Genomic DNA, 19,818 nt, shown 5'->3' on the forward strand with positions numbered 1-19,818 from the left:
CATCATCGTCAAAATCCCCACCCAGGCCAGTACAAGCTTACCTTCATGAGACAATCGTATGATGAGCAGAATCCATTGCCTTTGAGGAAGACCAGCTACAAAAGGGAGAGTTGTAGGACATTCTTGTACTTTAGTTCAGAACAGCTTTCTACTTTTAGAATCTTAAGAGTAGGTGTATCTTTCTATTACATGACTAGCACCTCCATAATCCTGGTTGATCCTATCTAAAATTTTCTAAGGGTGCCAAAGCTATATGCACTTCTAGACTTTTAATAAATGGCAATCTCAATAATATTGAACATTTATTCAAGCTATTGATGTGTAAACAAATGGACTATTGCTTAATATTTCATATATCGATTGAATAATTAATAAAGAATGTCTATTTTATGGCCTTTAAATACCACTTTATCTATTTTTCCTCAAAACCATTGTTTTAAAAACCGGATTGGACCGGCACCGGTCGAATCGTTGACTGGTGAACTTTTCGATTCGACCCATCTAAATAAACCGCTTCATGGTCAAACCAGTATTGAACCGTTCAAACCAATATTGAACCGTTCAAATTGACGGTTGAACCATCGAACTAGACAAACCGTCCGATTTTTTACAAATTGGTCAGACCATAATTGTTACAAAAATTTGTTAACTATTAAGAAGCCCATTATCATTGAAGCGCATTTCCAAGCCCAAAACTTTCAAAACTAAAACTAATTGAATTTGATCCAAGCCACTAGGCCCAATCCAATAACAAACTTATAAAACTTAACTTTGGGCCATGTTTTCAGGCCCAATTTGCTGGCATGTGTTGGCTTGGATGTTGAAGGTATTTATAGGGCACTTAGAGCACATAGAAGTCATGTGCTTCCAATGTGGGACTGGCACTAGGACTAAATAGAGGCAAAACCTTGCTTCTTTGAGGGTTGGACGGATCTCAAAGAACTTTGAACCATTGAGCCACCATATTTATTAAATGATATTGTTAATATATATATATATATAATAAGAATCTAAGATTAATGTTTTTATTTCAAATTTTTATCATATAAAATCTTTAAAGAAATGTAAATATTTAAATTCCTGTTTATTTTTATAATAATAATATAATAATAATTATAAAAAATAATATAAATTAATTAATAGAATAATTTTAAAACAATAAAATACAAAGACAAAAAGATAAAATTAAATATTATAAATTTTTTCATCTTAAATATATCTTCATTCTTAAATATTACATATTTCTATTTAATAAAATTTAAAATATTAAACTTTATCATTTAATTTAATATGCCAAATATAAAAATAAAAAATTATTAAAATTTGTAATTTTATATATTTTTAATTTTTTATAATTATTTTTAATTTTATATAATATATAAATTATATATTTATTACATCATCGATTCAACCACGGTTCGATTGCCGGTCTAACCAGTGAATCGTGAACCGATAATTTTTTTGATTCGATGATCGGTCCGATTCTGAAAACATTGCTCAAAATACCTTTTATTAATTATAATAAATGGAATCTAATTCATGATGTGATTTGTTTTCCTGATACAGCATTTGATTATTTTGAGGTACTTGCATGCAAGAAGCAGTATAACTGCAATTGGATGGTTGAATCCTAACCTAACTCAAACAATATGAATAATAAAAATAGATAAATCAATAAATAAAGGGCACCACTTAATAGAAAAATGGTATAGTGCATGTCTCATTGCGTAAATTAATCATAAGCTGATCTATTTTTAAATTAAAATGAAACAATAATATTGCGGCCTACATGGATTAAACAACAATGCCCTTTCTCTCAAGTATTTCTCATAAATAAAGATAAAACAATTCATATGAAAGTTTGTGATCTCAATTAAACTACTTATAGGTGGATTGTTAGTCCTCTTTTTCATAGCCCAAAGTTTGTCAATTTTTGTTTTTATAATTCTCTTAATTAAACGATGAATGAATCAATCACAAATTTCAATGGCACGTAGGAATGCACAATTTATGTGGAAAACCATTCACAAGGTCTCCCAAAGTCTTTGAGGATGTAAAACCTATAGGATCAGAAACCATAGAGCTATAATTCACTATTTCGAAGAAAAGCTGGTATATAGATTCACTACTACAAATATTGAAATTATGACGCCTCATTCCTTGGCTCTTTGATAAAGTGTAATTATAATGGGGTTTACAATGGTCCTTATTAAAAGCATCATTATATAATGTGCACATTTAGCTGGTAGTGGATATGTAATAGGATGAATAATGGTGTTTATTGAAAGTGTCTTAGTTTTAGTTTTTAACTTTGGTGCTTTGTCATAGCGTTATTAATCTAATGGATATACATAGATATATGAATATACGTAATCTCTCCAAAAGTTCAGTTCCCTTCCATAATATCTTACCCACAAACATTTTCCTCCTGAAAAACCTTGTAGATCATGTAGCACATTGAAATCACGTCATGAATGACAACTTCACTGCAAGTTACTCACCAAGGAATGGTGACAAACCCTCCATGATATCATTGTATATCCCTCCTTCCATTTTCTTAACATCCAAATTTGTCAATCAAAGTTAACCCTATTTCAGAGACCCCTTCTTCAATCGTTGGTAAACTAGGTCGAAGCCTTTTGAGATCAAATAAGAGCTTTGACATCAAAGACCCTTCTTCTGTCCTTGGCAACCCAAATCCTATGATAAAACAATTGTTTTTCACAAGAACAAAGAGTTTTTAGTTTTGAAGTATTATTAAAATATGAATAGTAATATAATAATAAAATATTAAATCATATTTTTATAAACATTATAAAAATATGGATATTAGCATTCTTATAAAAGCATAATTGATTTATTTTTTCAAAATAAATAATAGTAATTTAAAATTAATAAATCTTAATATTATTTTATTTCAAATAATTTATAAATTTAAGCTATAAATTCATCAAGATTTTCATTTCACACACACATTTAATACTTAGTTACGAATAAAGTATTTAAAGATTTTTTATCTAGTCTATAATTAATTAAACAATTTTTTGAATTCCAAGTTATTCTTAAACATGAGAAGATTCATTAAAGTATTACTTATGTCTCATTTAATTTAAATCTATTTACCTAGTGAAAGAATTTAGCAAACATAGTTGTGTAAATAAAAGAAACATTAGAGTTATGACTCGTGGTATATTAGTTTTGATCTATTTTTTTTTTCTAGTGATTATATATATATATATATATATATATATATTTTTGAGCTTTAAATCATTTTTCAAAATTATTAAACTTATTAATAAATTCAATACAAATTCTCAATTGATTTAAAATTCATTTCACTAGTGAAAAAATAGAAAAAAATATGGTTTTATGCAAAAGAAAAACAATAAAGTTATTCTAAGCAAATTTTCATCCATAAATATATGGCATTTGTTGATCATATTTTCCTTTTAAATTATTTTTAAAAATTATTAAACTTGTTAACGAATCCAACACATTAAGGTTTTCTTAATTAGAAGTTTATTTACTTCGCGAAAATTTTCATAAATTTATGATTATATGTAACAAAAAAAGAAAAAAAAGTTTTAAGTTTCTAACCTTTTAGGTTTAATTTGATTGGTTTTGTGTTTCACAATTTTCTAATGCTAATTGAATCAAATTTTAAGTTTTATATTATTTCTAACAATTAATATTTGTTTTTTTTTTTTTTTTTTTTTTTTGTATTAAGTGTTGCTTGATTTGAAATTTAAAATTGCTTAATAAAAAAATTTAGAGGAGTTAAAATAAATTCAAAAAAATGCATATAAATTAAAGGAAGATCATATTTGAAGTTTTTTGTATTGGTATTGGGTGATGCAAAGAGAATGAAAAAAAGAAAGATGTCATGCTTTACTTTATTTTCTTTTTATAGTTTTTATTTAAAAAAAATTTCATGTTTTTCTTTTGCATTTAAAAATTGGCTATTGAAAGCAACTTTTACTTATTCTTTAAAAACTATTTTCCATTTTATTTTATTTATAAAAATTGTTTCTAAAGATCAATAGCTAAATAATGCTATAAATTTTTGGGAGAATTAAAGGTTCATATAACTCTTCAAATTGAGTTGAAGGATATGAAATAGTAACAAACAAATATACCCTTTAAGAACACATATAAAATATTTTATAAAATTAAGTTAAATAATTTTTTTTCAATAATTTTTTTTTCAAAAATACTAAATGAAATAAAAGTAGTTTTCAAAAATATTAAATTAAAATTTTTTTTTCAAAAATATTAAATTAAATTAAAGTATTTAAAAAAAATATTAAATTAAATATTTTTTTAAATATTAAATTAAATAAATTTATTTTTAAAAAATGTTAAATTAACTAAAAGTATTTTAAAAAAATATTAAATTACATAAAATTATTTTTTTAAATATTAAATTAAATAAAAGTATTTTTAAAAAATATTAATTTTTTTTCTCAAAATCAACAAAGGGCATTTTTGGAAATACTGAAGAATGATATCTTTCAACTCAATTTCCATACTTTCATTGGGTCTTGGGCTCAATTTGAAGAGTTACATGGACCTTTTATTAATTTGGGGTCCCATCTATCCCCAAAACATAATTCTCCCTAAATTTTTATGTTTAAAAACAAAACATTGATTTTAAATCACACGATTAAATAAACTTTAATTATTTGAAAATTTTCTCCCAAAAGATTATTTTAATCTGTGTAATTTGAGATTTAAATGTGTAAATATATTATTATAAATATATTTATTTTTTTCATTTTTATTCTCATTGTAACCTAACATTTAAATAAAAATAAATAATCATTTCAATTCAATACAAGAAGAATAATTTATAGTCACGGTCGTAGGCTGTGACTAAAAGTAACAAAAGGCGTGACTAAAACATTTAGAGGCCTAACCTTTCGACCGCCACAAAGTGTCACCATAGGTGGTGTCACTACATCCTATAGGCATGGGCCTGACTATCGGCCCAACTAATTATAATTGCAGCCTATTGGTGGCTCGCAACCAAAGCATCTAACATCTTACAGACGTAGACCCACAACCTCTTTGTGAGTCTGTGACTAAATAAAAGTCCACTCTTGGTGCTTTCTTCTCCCATGTAAATGCAGCCTTGACCAAAAATATTTTATTTTTATTTTTGGTTTCCACTAATATTCAAATAAAAATTGTATTTTTTTTTAATTCTTAAAAATAAAATTTGATTAATATTTGGTTTTTATTTTTGGTTTCCACAAAAATTAACAAAAAAAAAATCTCAAATATAAACTTTCATAATTTTATCCACCACTTGTTAATCTAGAGATGTTGCACTGATCATGTAACATTTTCAGTTAATGTCTGTAAAAATCTTTCTTAAACAATCTGATGCCTTTATGTTCATCAAATTTAAAATGTAAAACTTTTCAATGAGGCAGATGCCTTCATGTTCATTAAACTTAAAATATAAAATTTGTTTAGCAAGTGCAATGGTATATAAGTAAATAATTTTGATTAATTTAATTTTCTAAGCTACTATAAAGATTAAACTACAAGATACCAAAATCAGATCAAACTAGTGTATAAACCAATTTTTAATATAATGTATAAAAATATTGAAGAACAAAATTTGAAATATTGGATTACAACACCACAACTTACAACATTGAAGATAATAACAACCTCATACTTGTAATTTACAAAATCCATACAATACCAAAAGTATGCTCAAAATATGGTCTTCTAGGAAACAAATAGAAAAGATACAATATATATATATATATATGTCATGGAATATGAGAAAGAATGATTATTATAGAGTTCGAAAAGCACTGCGACTACTTTTGGAATATTAGTTAGTGATTTGTTTAAATATAAAATTGCATATAGATACCTTAAACAAGATTAAGTGGTACAGTGCTTGCAATTCTCTACTTAGAAGTTTGTTCAACAAATTAGAATAACAAAAAAATAAATAAATAAATAACATTAACAATATTTTCCATCAATGCCCTATAGAAGTGACATGTAGCTTTATATTCAAAGAATAACAGTTTATAGAAAAATAAATATACAAGCAAATTTTAGGCAATTAAAAAAACATATTTTAGGGAAGATGTGAAATTAAAGCATCTTATTCAACAATGAACAACATACAATGCATTGTCACAAAGTAATTACTTTTTCTATAAAAAGAACAAAAAAAAAAAAAAAAAGGGAGGAAAGGGGGTTATTTACCAATGGTGGAAACTTTGGTTTCAAGGACATCACATTTTGTACAATGCTACCTAGAAAATATAGTAGACCTCATCTTTAAATTGGTATAAATTTATCATTTAACACATTTTGTATAAATTTCCTATTTTTTTTTTATTTTTTTTATATAGAAGGATATTTAGTTTACATAATTCAAAGGGTGTTGTGCACCCCGCATTTCGACTCATGCGTTTCCCACTCGATGGCAAGCTCGATTTTTATTTATTTTGAAAAATTGATTTTTATTTATTATTTGAAAATGACTTGGAGTCGCCACTTATTTTTGTTTTATTTTTAAAGGGTAAACAAAATAAGAAAGAAAAACCTTAAGTGTGACTCCTTGTTTTGGAAAAGGTGGTCTGTGAAAAACCGGATCGGGTTCGGGGGTCAGGTTACTCATCGGGAAGGTACGGTAAAGACCGTAGCACCCCTCTAAGCCCCTAAAGTCGGGTCTCTACTAATAGAATGAAACTGACGTGGCAATCAACGAGAAAGTCAATGGATATTCACCTAAATCATGCACAATATGAGAATCAGAATATGTATAGTGAATGATCAGAATAAGTGAATGCGTACCTGTGCAGCAAACAGCAACGCGCTATCATGGAATGAGGTTAGTGAATAAACACAATGATTATATGTATATCAAGGAACAGAGTAAATCGATCACACATGGCAAGTGAATCGATCAATCAGTCAATCAATCATGAAATCTCATATGTGGGGCCCCCACCAAAGCCCGATCTATCTTGCACGAATTAATCCCACAAATTCCATTAATCTGGAATTATGAAAATTACATTCATGCTTATGTAAAGTCGAGAGGAACAGAAGATTATTTGAAATTCGAATGGAATTAAAACAGTTGGAGAGAAAACCAGATTTTCTTGAAATTTATTTGAAAATTGGAGTCTTGTGAATTAAATTTAAAAATTTGAATTTTGGAGATTAAATTTGAAAGAAATTGGAATTTTTAAAATGATTTGAGAATTGGAGTCTTGAAAATTAAATTTAAGAATATGAAAAAGAAATTGACATTTTTAAAATGATTTGAGAATTGGAGTCTTGAAAATTAAATTTAAGAATATGAAAAAGAAATTGGAATTTTTAAAAGGATTTGAGAATTGGTGTCTTGAAAATTAAATTTAAGAATTGGAACTTTGGAAATTAAATTTTAAAGAAATTGGAAATCGGAATTTTAAAGAATTATTTAAAAATTGAATTTTAAAAATAAATAAATAAATAAATAAAATAAAAATAATAATGAAAAATATAATTAAATTAATGAACGAGAATATTGGAACTTTCGAAATCGGAAATTAAATTTGGAAGTCGGAATCTTGAAGAACTCTTTAAAATGGAATTTTAAAATAAATAAATAAAATAATAATGATTAAATAAATTAATGTGAATATTGGAATTTTTGGAATTAGAAATTAAAATCGGAAGTTAGAAATTTTAATGAATTGTTTAAAATTGGATTTTAGAATAAACAAATGAAATAATAATAATAATGAAAATAATAAGGATTAAATAAATAAATATGGAAATTGGAATTCCGGAAATTAGAAATTGAATTTAGAAATTGGGATTTTGAAGAATTGCTTGATGATAGAATTTTAAATAAATAAATAAATAGTAATAATAATAATAATAACAAAAATAATGATTGAATAAATACATATGGAAATTAGAATTCCGGAAATTAGGAAATTGAGTTTGGAAATCGGGATTTTGAGGAATTGCTTGATTGATAGAATTTTAAATAAATAAATAAATAAACAAGAATAATGATTGAATAAATAAATATGGAAATTAGAATTCCGGAAATTAGGAAATTGAGTTTGGAAATCGGGATTTTGAGGAATTGCTTGATGATAGAATTTTAAATAAATAAATAAATAGTAATAATGATGATTTAAATAAATTGATGTGAGAATTTAAAATTTCGGAAATTGGAATTTAAATTTAGAAATTAGAATTTTGAAAGATTATTTTAAAGATTGAATTTTAAAAATAAACGAATAAATAAATAAATAAAATAATGACGATTAAATGATTTGATGTGAGAATTTAAATTTCAAAAATTGGAATTAAAATTTATTGAGGAATTAATATTTTTAGGAAGATAAATCATACAAATTGAAAACAAAAGGGCTAACTTGAGGTGGGTAAGGGTTTGGAATGGGCTTGGCCAACCTAAGGTGTGTAAATAAACATGAGGCTTTTCATCATCTTGTTTGGACTTGGGCTTCAACTTAAGCCCACATCTCCAACTAAAACAAACAAATGGGCATGGGCCAACTTAAGATGGGAAAACAAAACAAGGGACCTTTTATCAACACAAACGGGCTTGGGCTCCAACTTAAGCCCACATCTCCAACTAAAACAAACAAATGGGCATGGGCCAACTTAAGATGGGAAAACAAAACAAGGGGCCTTTTATCAACACAAACGGGCTTGGGCTCCAACTTAAGCCCATAAGTCAAAACCTTGGGAGCCCACCAACAAGACCCACTGCCCAGAATATTAGTCATGAAGATCAAAGAGGAGGTTTCACCCATTTTTTTTAAAACTTTAGGTTGAGGCTAAACCTATCCGTATCCTTCCAAGAAGGCCATGCATGCGTCCAAACGGCCATGCATATGGGTCGTATGTTCAAGAGAGAGGGTAAGAAAGAGATTCATGGGGAGAGGAACCGTGGGATGAGTGGGAGAAGTGGAGTGAGGAATGGGTATGCATGGGGAATATGTGGTGTAGAGAGAGAAAACGGGGTGGATAAAAGAAATGGGTAAGCATGGGTGTTGATATGGCTATGGTGGTGTAATTCATGGGGCATGAAGGTAAAGATTATGGGATGGGTGCGATGGGTTGTAGAGAGAGAAAAGGTGGTGATGGGTATGTGATGGTTTAGAGAGAGAGAGCGTGGGTATAGGAGGGGTGGACTGGTTCGCATGGTTCTTCATGCGCATGAGTGGGTGATTTGGAGAGCCTTTGGGCAGCCATGCGTGGTGCAAGAGGTGGGCTATGGGTTGATGGAATGAGCAAGATGGCTTAGGCCACTGACAGTGAAAGTGGAAAGAAGGAAATAGGTTTGATGGTGGGATTAGAAAATGGGTATGAGGGATGCATGAAGATGCGGACGCGCAGTGGACGGATTGAGTGGGGAGCATTTTATCAAATATGATGAACTCATTTCATTAATTTATCCATGAGTTTAACCAATCAGTGGGTTAACATGAAAAAATACTTACCAGAATATAGTATAAAATTAACTCAAGCTCTTCAAATATGAAACCAATAATCACCAAATGAAGCAACCCAGCAAACGGAGTAGAAATCATAGAGAATGAAACATGAGAGATATGAAAAAAATAAAATATACAGAGAAAAACGTAGTAGCCAAACCTGAAAGTTTGCTCCCTTGCTTTCGCTTCCTCCCTCCTAGCTTTTTTTCCAGCTCCAGCATACACCCTCTTTTCTCCTCTTCCCTAGCTTGCCCTCCAGCCCCCGTCCTCTGCCTTTTTCCTCCCTTCTTCAGCAAGCCATCACCCACCTTCCTGTTCATGCATCAGCAAGCATGGGCTTGCAACCCCCCCTGCAGCTGATTTCCTGGGCGTAGAAAAAGGGGCCCCCCCCACTTGTCTCCCCCTGCTGCCTGGCTCCTCTAATGCTATACATAAAAAAAAACTAAGATCCCTTGGCTCCCCAAATGGGGGTCTACAAATATGCCCCTCTTCGGTAGAGTTCACGAGTGCAAGGAATATAAACACTGAAGTGAAAAGAAAGTGTGAATAGTGAGTGGAATGAAATGAACTCTACCGAAGAATCAAGGAGAGCCCCATAGGGACAGTAGTGAAACGCAAACTCATTAAGGCTAACAGACGAACACAAAGGCTCTAATCCTAAAAGAAAAACATATCTCAAACCGCCTCTGAAGCTACACTAAGGACTTAGGCTCTCTCTAAGGTATCTCCAAAAATGACTCGAAAGACCAGGTCAAAAATGAGTAAAGGTCGAACCACCCTGGAGTACGAGATGAATATACGATAAGCACCGGGTAACGAAGTGAGGAAAGCCGAGGACGAATGCAAAACCCTGAAGGTAAGATGTGCAATGCCAGCGAATATGAACGTCAGGAGCTACGACTCTGAATGACAAGACTGACTCTAAACACTAAACTAAGAAAAATAATAGCTCTGGAAGCCAAACCAAAAAGCTGACTCTAAACACTAAACTAGAAGGCCTATAGGTAAAGACCTATGGTGGTGATACAACTGAAATGCCCATAGATGTCCGATCTATGGTGGTGAAATCCGAAACAAATGCTCATAGATGAAAATCTATGATGGTGAATAACTGAAATGCCCATAGATGAAAATCTATGGTGGTGATAACTGAAACAAATGCTCATAGATCAAAATCTATGATGGTGAAAAACTGAAATGCCCATAGATGAAAATCTATGGTGGTGATAACTGAAACAAATGCTCATAGATGAAAATCTATGATGGTGAATCTGAAACAAATGCTCATAGATGAAAATCTATGATGGTGAAAAACTGAAATGCCCATAGATGAAACTCTATGGTGGTGATAACTGAAACAAATGCTCATAGATGAAAATCTATGATGGTGAAAAACTGAAATGCCCATAGATGAAAATCTATGATGGTGAAAAACTGAAATAAAGGCTCATAGATGAAAATCTATGATGGTGAAAATCTCGAAAGCCCAAGGATGGAAATCCATGGTGGTGAAATAACTGAAATAAAGGCTCATAGATGAAAATCTATGATGGTGAAAAACGGATCAAAGCCCATAGATGAAAATCCATGGTGGTGATAACTGAAACAAAGACTCGTAGATGAAAATCTATGATGGTGAAAAACGGATCAAAGCCCATAGATGAAAATCCATGGTGGTGAAAAACGGATCAAAGCCCATAGATGAAGATCTATGGTGGTGAAAATCTCGAAAGCCCAAGGATGGAAATCCATGGTGGTGAAATAACTGAAACAAAGGCTCATAGATGAAAATCTATGATGGTGAAAAACGGATCAAAGCCCATAGATGAAAATCCATGGTGGTGATAAATCTCGAAAGCCCAAGGATGGAAATCCATGGTGGTGAAATAACTGAAACAAAGGCTCATAGATGAAAATCTATGATGGTGAAAAACGGATCAAAGCCCATAGATGAAGATCTATGGTGGTGATAAATCTGAAATAAAGGCTCATAGATGAAAATCTATGATGGTGAAAAACGGATCAAAGCCCATAGATGAAAATCCATGGTGGTGATACAACTGAAAGAAGGGGGATGCCCTAAATAAGATGACAATAGGGGGATGTCCTAAACAAGATGATGGTAGGGGGATGTCCTAGGCGATAACTCATAAAGATCGACAAATGGGTCTGACAACCATGAAATCAACACGAGACACGGGAAACCCAAAGAGAAGGGGTATGCCCCAGTAGAAAAGCGCTAAAAGGGTATGCCTCAGTATAACGACTCACAAAGATCAAGAAATAGATCAAGCAGTGGGAAAGTCTGCAAAACGTCAATGAACTCAAGGATGGGGGTATGCCCCAGTATGACAACTCAGAAAGGTCAAGAGATAGAATGAGTAGCGAGAAAGTCTGCAAAAGAGAAACGACGAACCCAAGAACGGGGGTATGCCCCAGTGTAAGATAGTAGTCAACATGGGACACAAAATGTCACCGAACAAGATGCTCTGGGATATGCTCAATGATGACGCAATGAAAATGATATACATAGCCTCAATGAACAAACGCTAAAACGAGTCCAAACATCACTGAAACTATGCTGACAAAGCAAAACTAACATAATGGATCAAACAAACGCTGACCGAGACCCTAGGTCTGGAATGTAAGCAAATCAAGACACGACATGTCGACTGGCAATATGGGTACATCATCACAAGTGCATCAACAATCTAATAGGCCCTATCATCATGGGAGATGTTGAACCTAATGTCCAAAGGCATGTGAAAACCCAACCAGAAAGCTCGAGACTGGTCTGCATCCTCCTCTGATCACAAGAGAAATGGATAAGGTCATGTAAAACGATGAAATATGTGGGCTCAAAAGATGTAAGGCTCTGATAAGAAGGGCGTAGGTATAACAGTGTCCAATGTAGGATGGATAAGTGTGTAACAAAGGAAAGTGGGTACCCAAATCCAACTAGGTATGCTGAGAAGACTGAACCCAGGGTGTCAACAACTCTAGTCCATCGAGAGCAGCGATCATAAACAAGAAGTGGAGTCTCAATGTCGAAATCAGCAAGGTGGCTACGCCCTAGTATGAATGCATCATCTCAGAATGGGTAAGCTCTCAATGCAGAATGATCTCTGGAAAGTAAGTGTCTGGTATAAACTGTCATCTCACAAAATCATCACCAAGATGAGTGGGCTATGCCCCAATGTAAGCATCTCCAAATCAAACATCCACGAGAAGAATACAACCAATCATACATCATCTGATCAAAATGAACATCTGCTCATCAAAGCCATCGCGGTAATGTGAAGAGAATATCTGACCTCTCCCAAAGAAAAAGAGCATGTCCCAATGTGAACTGATATCTCTAAGATCAACCGCCAATGAAAGGGTTATGCCCCGGTATAAGGCAAACCCTGAAATGACTAAACTCCGCTGCATGCTCACATAAGTGTCCGTGTCCCGATCCAATCATCTCAAAAATATGTCAACAATGACGAGAAGGCTATGCTCCTGTGATCACATCAAATATATCACCCAATCATATCTCGTACTCCAATGTGAAATGAATCTAATCGCCTCCAAGGAACAGCTATGCCTAAAAACCATCATGGACCGAAAGGGGTATGCCCCTGTGTAAAATACACCAGATGAAACGCGCCAATCATGTCTCATGCTCCAATGTGAAAAAAGGACATCCGATATCCTCCGAGGAATGGACGTGGCTCAAAAATCCATCATCAACTGAGAAGAGTATGCCTCAACATAATGGTCATCCAATAGAAAAGAACTCTCTGAGATGGTTATGCCCCAGTGTAGGGTCATACCATAACTCCTGGTCCATCACAATCAAAACGCTCTCGAATCAATCCCAAGTATCGCTCACATAAGAGCTATCAAACACAATGCGTGATGAGTCAAAAGAACCAGATGAGCCCAGATCACCCGCCATCGAATACGCGATCCAAGTCATCCACGTGTACAACTGAAAAAGACCCATAGATCAAAGGGGCGTCTCTCGGAAGGAAAGCATGATGACATCGAAGCGTCGCGAGGTGCAAGCCTAACTGGGTAACTCCCGAGAGGCTCCACGGAGGAAACATAGTGTCAAAGTGTATCTCGTAAGTGGGGATGAGCGTGCAACTCCATGAAGATCCATAAATCTCAATCGAAAAGGAAATATGCCCCAGTATGGGCATCGAACGTATGGCAGGCCAGAGATCGGGCGACATGAAATCATCTATCATCGAATCATGTGACATAAGTGAAGATCTACAAATCACATCTGAAACGGAAAATATGCCCCAGTATGACATCAAGTGCGCGACAGGTCCGAAGGCTAAATGTCATGAAATCATCTATCGTCGCACATGTAACACTAGTCATCCGAATCCATAACTGAATCGTGCACATACATCCAAGATGTCCTCCCAGATGGAGAGGCATGATGACATCCAAGCATCGAGAAGCGCGGAACTAGCTGGATGGATCTCGGGGGCTCTGTAAGGTAACGATCATGTCCACGTCTCAGTGAGCATCCAGTAAGTGATAATGAACGTGCAAATATGTGAGGATCCATAAATCTCCAAATGAAATGGGATATGCCGCAATGTGGCACCAGAGGTACGATAGGTCAAAAAAATCAGGTGACACCAAGTCGATCATCGTCAAACTCATGATCCCGGTAATCCGAACACAACTGAATCAGTCCTACACATCGAAGAGGCGACTCCCAGAAAAAGAAGCATGACGATATCTAAATGTCAACCAGATCTCAATCACCTGTCCAATGTAGAGGCTGTCAAAGACGACGTCGGATCCCACGGCCTCAGGGTGGTCTTAAGACACGGGACGTAACGTAGGCTAAGGCGATAGGGAAATAGAAATGAAAGGAAACTAGGCCCAAATACCCGATGATCAGAAAAACATGCCCTCATATATGGAATGCAACATGTATAGTGAATCCCATGAGCCATGGACCTGAGGATGCCTAACGTGAATATGATGTCGATAAGGAGACAAATGAAGCAAAATGAACTGATAGTGATATGTGTAATGATGATGCGAAGTATCGAACCCGAGATGGGTCGCTGTAAGGGAAGAATAAGATGTGAAAGGAATGAGATGAATCACAAGCAACGATAAAAACGACAGCGAAACAATGGATATGTGAAGAAAGGTAGTGATCGACTCAGATCAAACATGAAGCGAAGTCACATCAATAATGAACGTAATGATGGAAAAGACAATGACTCGGAGTCCTTAGTTGAAGGTCACTCATCTCTCTCACAAATAGATATGACAAAGCAATACAAATAACATGGGATCCCAGAGAGCTCACATACGAACTCCCAATAACGAACATACTCGATAAAAATGACCCCCAGACATCAATATACATACTCAATGATCGAGAACACTATGCACATACACACATGTGCTAATAATAAAAATAATGATTTTTTTTTTCTTTTCTTTTTTTTTTTTTTTTTTTTTTTTTTTTTTTTTTTACATATATACAAATACACGTACCCTGAACGTGAACAAATGAATCCTAAAGACGATATTGATAACAAATGAACACACCCCCAAGTGATAAGGCAACCCAAAGCTCTCTCCAACGAGATGACCTTCTCAAACTAAGGATCTCTAAACCAATGTCCGTGAGATAGATGGTGGAAATGATGTGACTATCCTCCATGTGATGAACTGAGGAGGCTCACCACTCAGGGTGGGGAGAATATGAGACAAACAAATAGTAGATAGGATAAAGAAGAAGAGATGAATAACACAACCAATAAGATGAGATGAAAATGCAGAGGAGCAGTGATAGGAAAAGATGATGAGAAAAACATGCCCCTAGGTCCAAGGCTCATGAAACTACCAAACAATGCATGCATACATTAAAGGGCCCCTATCCCGGTGTGAAAATGTGAGCAAGGCGATAAGAAAGAAAGGTTATAATGCGCATGCGAGGCTCAATGGGCTAGCAATGGACTATGTATCAAAAGGGAATAACAAGGTATATGGCTAACCGAAATAAGGGCCACCCATCCTGCGACCATAGTCTCAAACATAGTACCTCTTCAGCTGATCCACATTGGTTGGCTCTGAGAATCGATTTCCATCTAAATCCATCAACCATGCAGCGCCCTCTGGGGTCAACTCCCTGATGAAATAAGGTCCGCTCCAGTTGGGTCTGAACTTCCCTCTAGGATCATGTATCAATCGTACTCATCAGGCGAAGTAAACGGTGATCTCATCAAGTAATACTGCCCATCACAAGCCAACTCTCATCATACAATATCAATCCCTATACTCACGACAAAATAAGTGACAGTCTCATCAAGCAATCGACCAATCCACATATCGTAAACCACCCAAAGATCATAAGATATCCCCCGCCATGCAAGATCAACCTTGGGCTCAAACTCCTCACACTCTACCTGGTCGAATCAGAAAGGGGATGTGAAAAGGTAGAAAAGCCGAGGATGGAAAGGTCATATAACGGTCTCAAGGGTGATGCTGTGTAAAGCTCATAATGGATGGATGTAGGTCAAAACAAAAGCAAGGTGTGGGAAGTGAACGAGGTACTGCTCTGATCATAAGAAGATATGTCACAGTCTTGAACTCCCTAGGTCAAATCTCTGATCCTAGGCTAATAGGCTCAATATCCTCCATGATAGGTCAAACCTCAAGACCACAATACGCAAGTGAAAAGACGCCTCAAGTCAAAAGTATAGCACATCATAAAACACAAGCATACGTCCATAAAGGAAAATGCATACACTGGGATAATCCGATGAGTACATCATGCAAAAGAAGGATAACAAAGACAATACTCAAGAATCGAGTTATAGTCTCTAAATGTCAAAAGTAAAACAAGACTAAACAAACAAAAACATTGACTGGTCCTGTCATCACATATCTGGCCACAGAGGGAACAAAATCGGAGCGCCACCGTACCAAAGTAAGCCAATCATGAGTCAATCGCTCAAGTCAATAAGATCAGGGACTGCTGGTGAAGGGGCGTCTGCATGCATGGCCTGAGCTGAAGTAGGAATAGGAAACATATCGGACTGAGGATGCCCAAACGTCCCAGAATCAACAATGTCCTGTATGGCATGTCGTAGAGCAGTGCAACGATCAGTGTGATGTCCTACTGACTGATGGTACATACAATATAAATCAAGTCGAAACTGTGGAGGCACTGGATCTGGAAGTGCCCTAGGAGCCAGAGGAGCCAAAAATCCCATGGCCTGCAATGTCTCAAAAACTCTGCTCAGGGGTGCGCTCAAATCTGAAAAGTGTCTCCGACATCGTCGATGGGGAGGAAATCGATCCTGAGGAACTGTAACGACCGGGGGGCCCCGAAACTGGGGCGGAGGTCGTGTCGGCGTAGCCAGTGAAATGGATGAGGAATGCTGTTGGAACACTGAATGTGGGCGAGACCGTGGATGTGAGGCACCCAAAGTAGCAGGTGTCGATGAAGTCAAGTGTGGCAATGAAGACATCGCTACTCCTGGAGCTCCTCTCGATGACGATGGGTGCCCTGACAAAATGAGCTCAATCCTCTCAACCCTCCGCGTCAAATCCACCATCATCTCATAAAGAGCAGTAAGAGTAATGGGTGTGATCTCGTCCGACATGGTGAACCTCAACCGAAGAAGTCTAATCTCAATGTGCTCTGTATCATAACCATCATACCATCAATATCTGCTCGGGGACCATTCACGACACTAAAACTGTCCAAGACTCTAAAACAAACACATGCAAAAGACAAAACAAAGCAACACAAGATGCTAACACAAGATAGCAACACATAAAATGCATGATACGAAACAATGATAATAATAAAAAAAACAAAAACATATACCCAAGAAAACAACAATATCACTAAGTGAAATGAGAGTACATCATGCAAAATAATAGGACAACAAAGGTCTACTCTCGAAGCACGAGGTGCGAACTCAAAACACTAACTATAAAACAAGACTCAAATACAAAATAAAAGAGAACAAAAACTCAAACGACCAACTAACAATGTAGTCCCAAAACACACCAACAAGGTATGCAATATCAAAGTGTCTGGTGAATATCAGTGCCCTAGGTGTCCAAAATGTGATGGTATAAGCCCGAAGGAGGAGGAACTGCACGTGTGGACTAAGCTGGAAAGGAATCAGTAGACATATCTGGACCAAGATCAGTGTCTGTAGTCGATATGGGAAAGCTAACTGCACCACTGTCAATAAGATCCTGTATGGTGTGATGCAGAGAAGCACAATAATCAGTACGGTGGCCCGCCATCTGGTGAAATGCACAGAACTCATGAGCACGAAAACGCGGAGGCAAGGTACTCGGGAGTGGCCTAGGGGCCAATGGTACTAAAACACCAGTAGATCGGAGTCGCTCAAAAGCTCTATCCAAAGGCATCCCCAAATCAGAATAAGTCCTCTGATGTCGCCGATGGGGACGAGACTGCTCATGCCGTGGGATGCCAGTCGGTGGACGCTGCAACTGAAATGAAGGTCGCACCATGACAGCATGAGGATGCGTAGAAGGGTACAACTGAACTGGATGAGGATGACGATGCTGTAAAGGTGGGAAATCACTCCTGGGTATCTGCAATGATCTCGCATAGGAATGATATCCAGGTCGTCGATGCTGAAAGTCCGCAGAACATATGTCTCCATAGCCCTCAGATGATCCACCAACTCTCTTTCCCTCAGTATCTGGGGAAGGAATAATATCTGACCATAATCCTCTAGATATGCCATCATCTACATCGAATAAAGCCTGAACCAATGATCTGAAATCCTGGAATGGGACCCCTGTCAGATGTCGAGCAAACCTAGGATGCAAGCTCCTCAAAAACATGCTCATCTGATCTCTCTCGGTAGGTCGCTCAATCATCTCCGCAGCCTTCTCCTTCCAGCGAGAGATAAAAGAAGAAACAGACTCATCTGGTCCCTGTCGAAGAAACTCAAGCTCTCTACGTGTAACGCTCGTATCACCACTGAAGGAATACTGTCTCAGAAACTCCTGTGCTAAGTCCCCCCAAGTTATCCGACGAGATGACTCTAATGAAGCGTACCATCTCTGTGTCATGCCGCTCAATGACAATGGGAACAAAGCGAGCAACTGTGCCTCATCTAGACCAAGGGCCCTCATAACTGTGCTATAAAGTCTGAGATGAATACGAGGACATCCAACTCCCGTATATCTCTCTATATCAGGCATCCTGAAACCGACTGGCAAAGTGGCCACTGGCACGTCGCCGGGGTCATCCCATGAAATCATCTCATCAAGATCTCTCATCCGTCTAATCCTCTGCTCGAGTCTGTCCATACGAGAATGAGGATCCTCAATAACGGTAACTGGTGTGACCATAGGTGGAATGACGGCAGCATGATCATGTGAAACAGTAGGCAACGTCTGTGTAGCTGGCATCTGAACAGGTAGAACAGGTGGTGTCACTAAATCAGATTGCGTGTCCTCGAGCACTACATGCCTACTCGGCTGACTATCCATCCTCTAACTCAAACTGGTCAATGCCCCCTGAATCGAAACCACAGAAGCGATAAGCTAGCCAATAGAAAATGACTGTGAATCCGTCTATAGCAGCTCAGAGATACGAATCAACCTCTATCCCACTCAACCCAGGGCACTGAACCAAGACTGGGACTACAAACAGACCCCTACAAAAGAACCCGAGCAAAACGACTCAAATACGACTCATGCAACGACACGGGATGTAACGAACAATGACCAATGCATGATACAACACAACTCAATACATGACAGGGTGTGATACACAATCATATGGTGACAATCAAAATTTGGATATACAATAGAATCTCTAGAGTCACATGAGTGTCCAATGTGAGACGACTACAAATATGACTAAAGAATTTCTATCGATGATCCAAAAAAAATGATCGAGGTGTGAAGAAAGTAAACGGGGTGTGAAAAACACTATCACGAGATCGATACTCAATATAGACCAAAATATCCTTGATTCAACCTTCAACTCGAGCTCCATAAGAAAAAAAATGATAAGGTGATCAAGGCGAATCTCTCGAAAAATGTGTGAATAGGAAAATGTGTCTTTCACCTTTCTGTAATGAAAATATTGAGCATCAAGTTGAAAATCGAACCAAGGATCAAACAAATGATGAGGTACTGAGCCCGTGATAGGTGTACAGTGTAAAAAGATGATCAGTGAACATATCCCAAAGTATCGAGTGAGTGACAACAAAGTGAAGGGGTGTGTCGAGCTAAGAAATGAGAACGAAATCCCTAGGGAGAAAACATGTCAAACTCATCG

This window comes from Vitis vinifera, chromosome 4, assembly GCF_030704535.1.
Source record: "Vitis vinifera cultivar Pinot Noir 40024 chromosome 4, ASM3070453v1".
In the NCBI taxonomy this organism is placed as follows: domain Eukaryota; kingdom Viridiplantae; phylum Streptophyta; class Magnoliopsida; order Vitales; family Vitaceae; genus Vitis; species Vitis vinifera.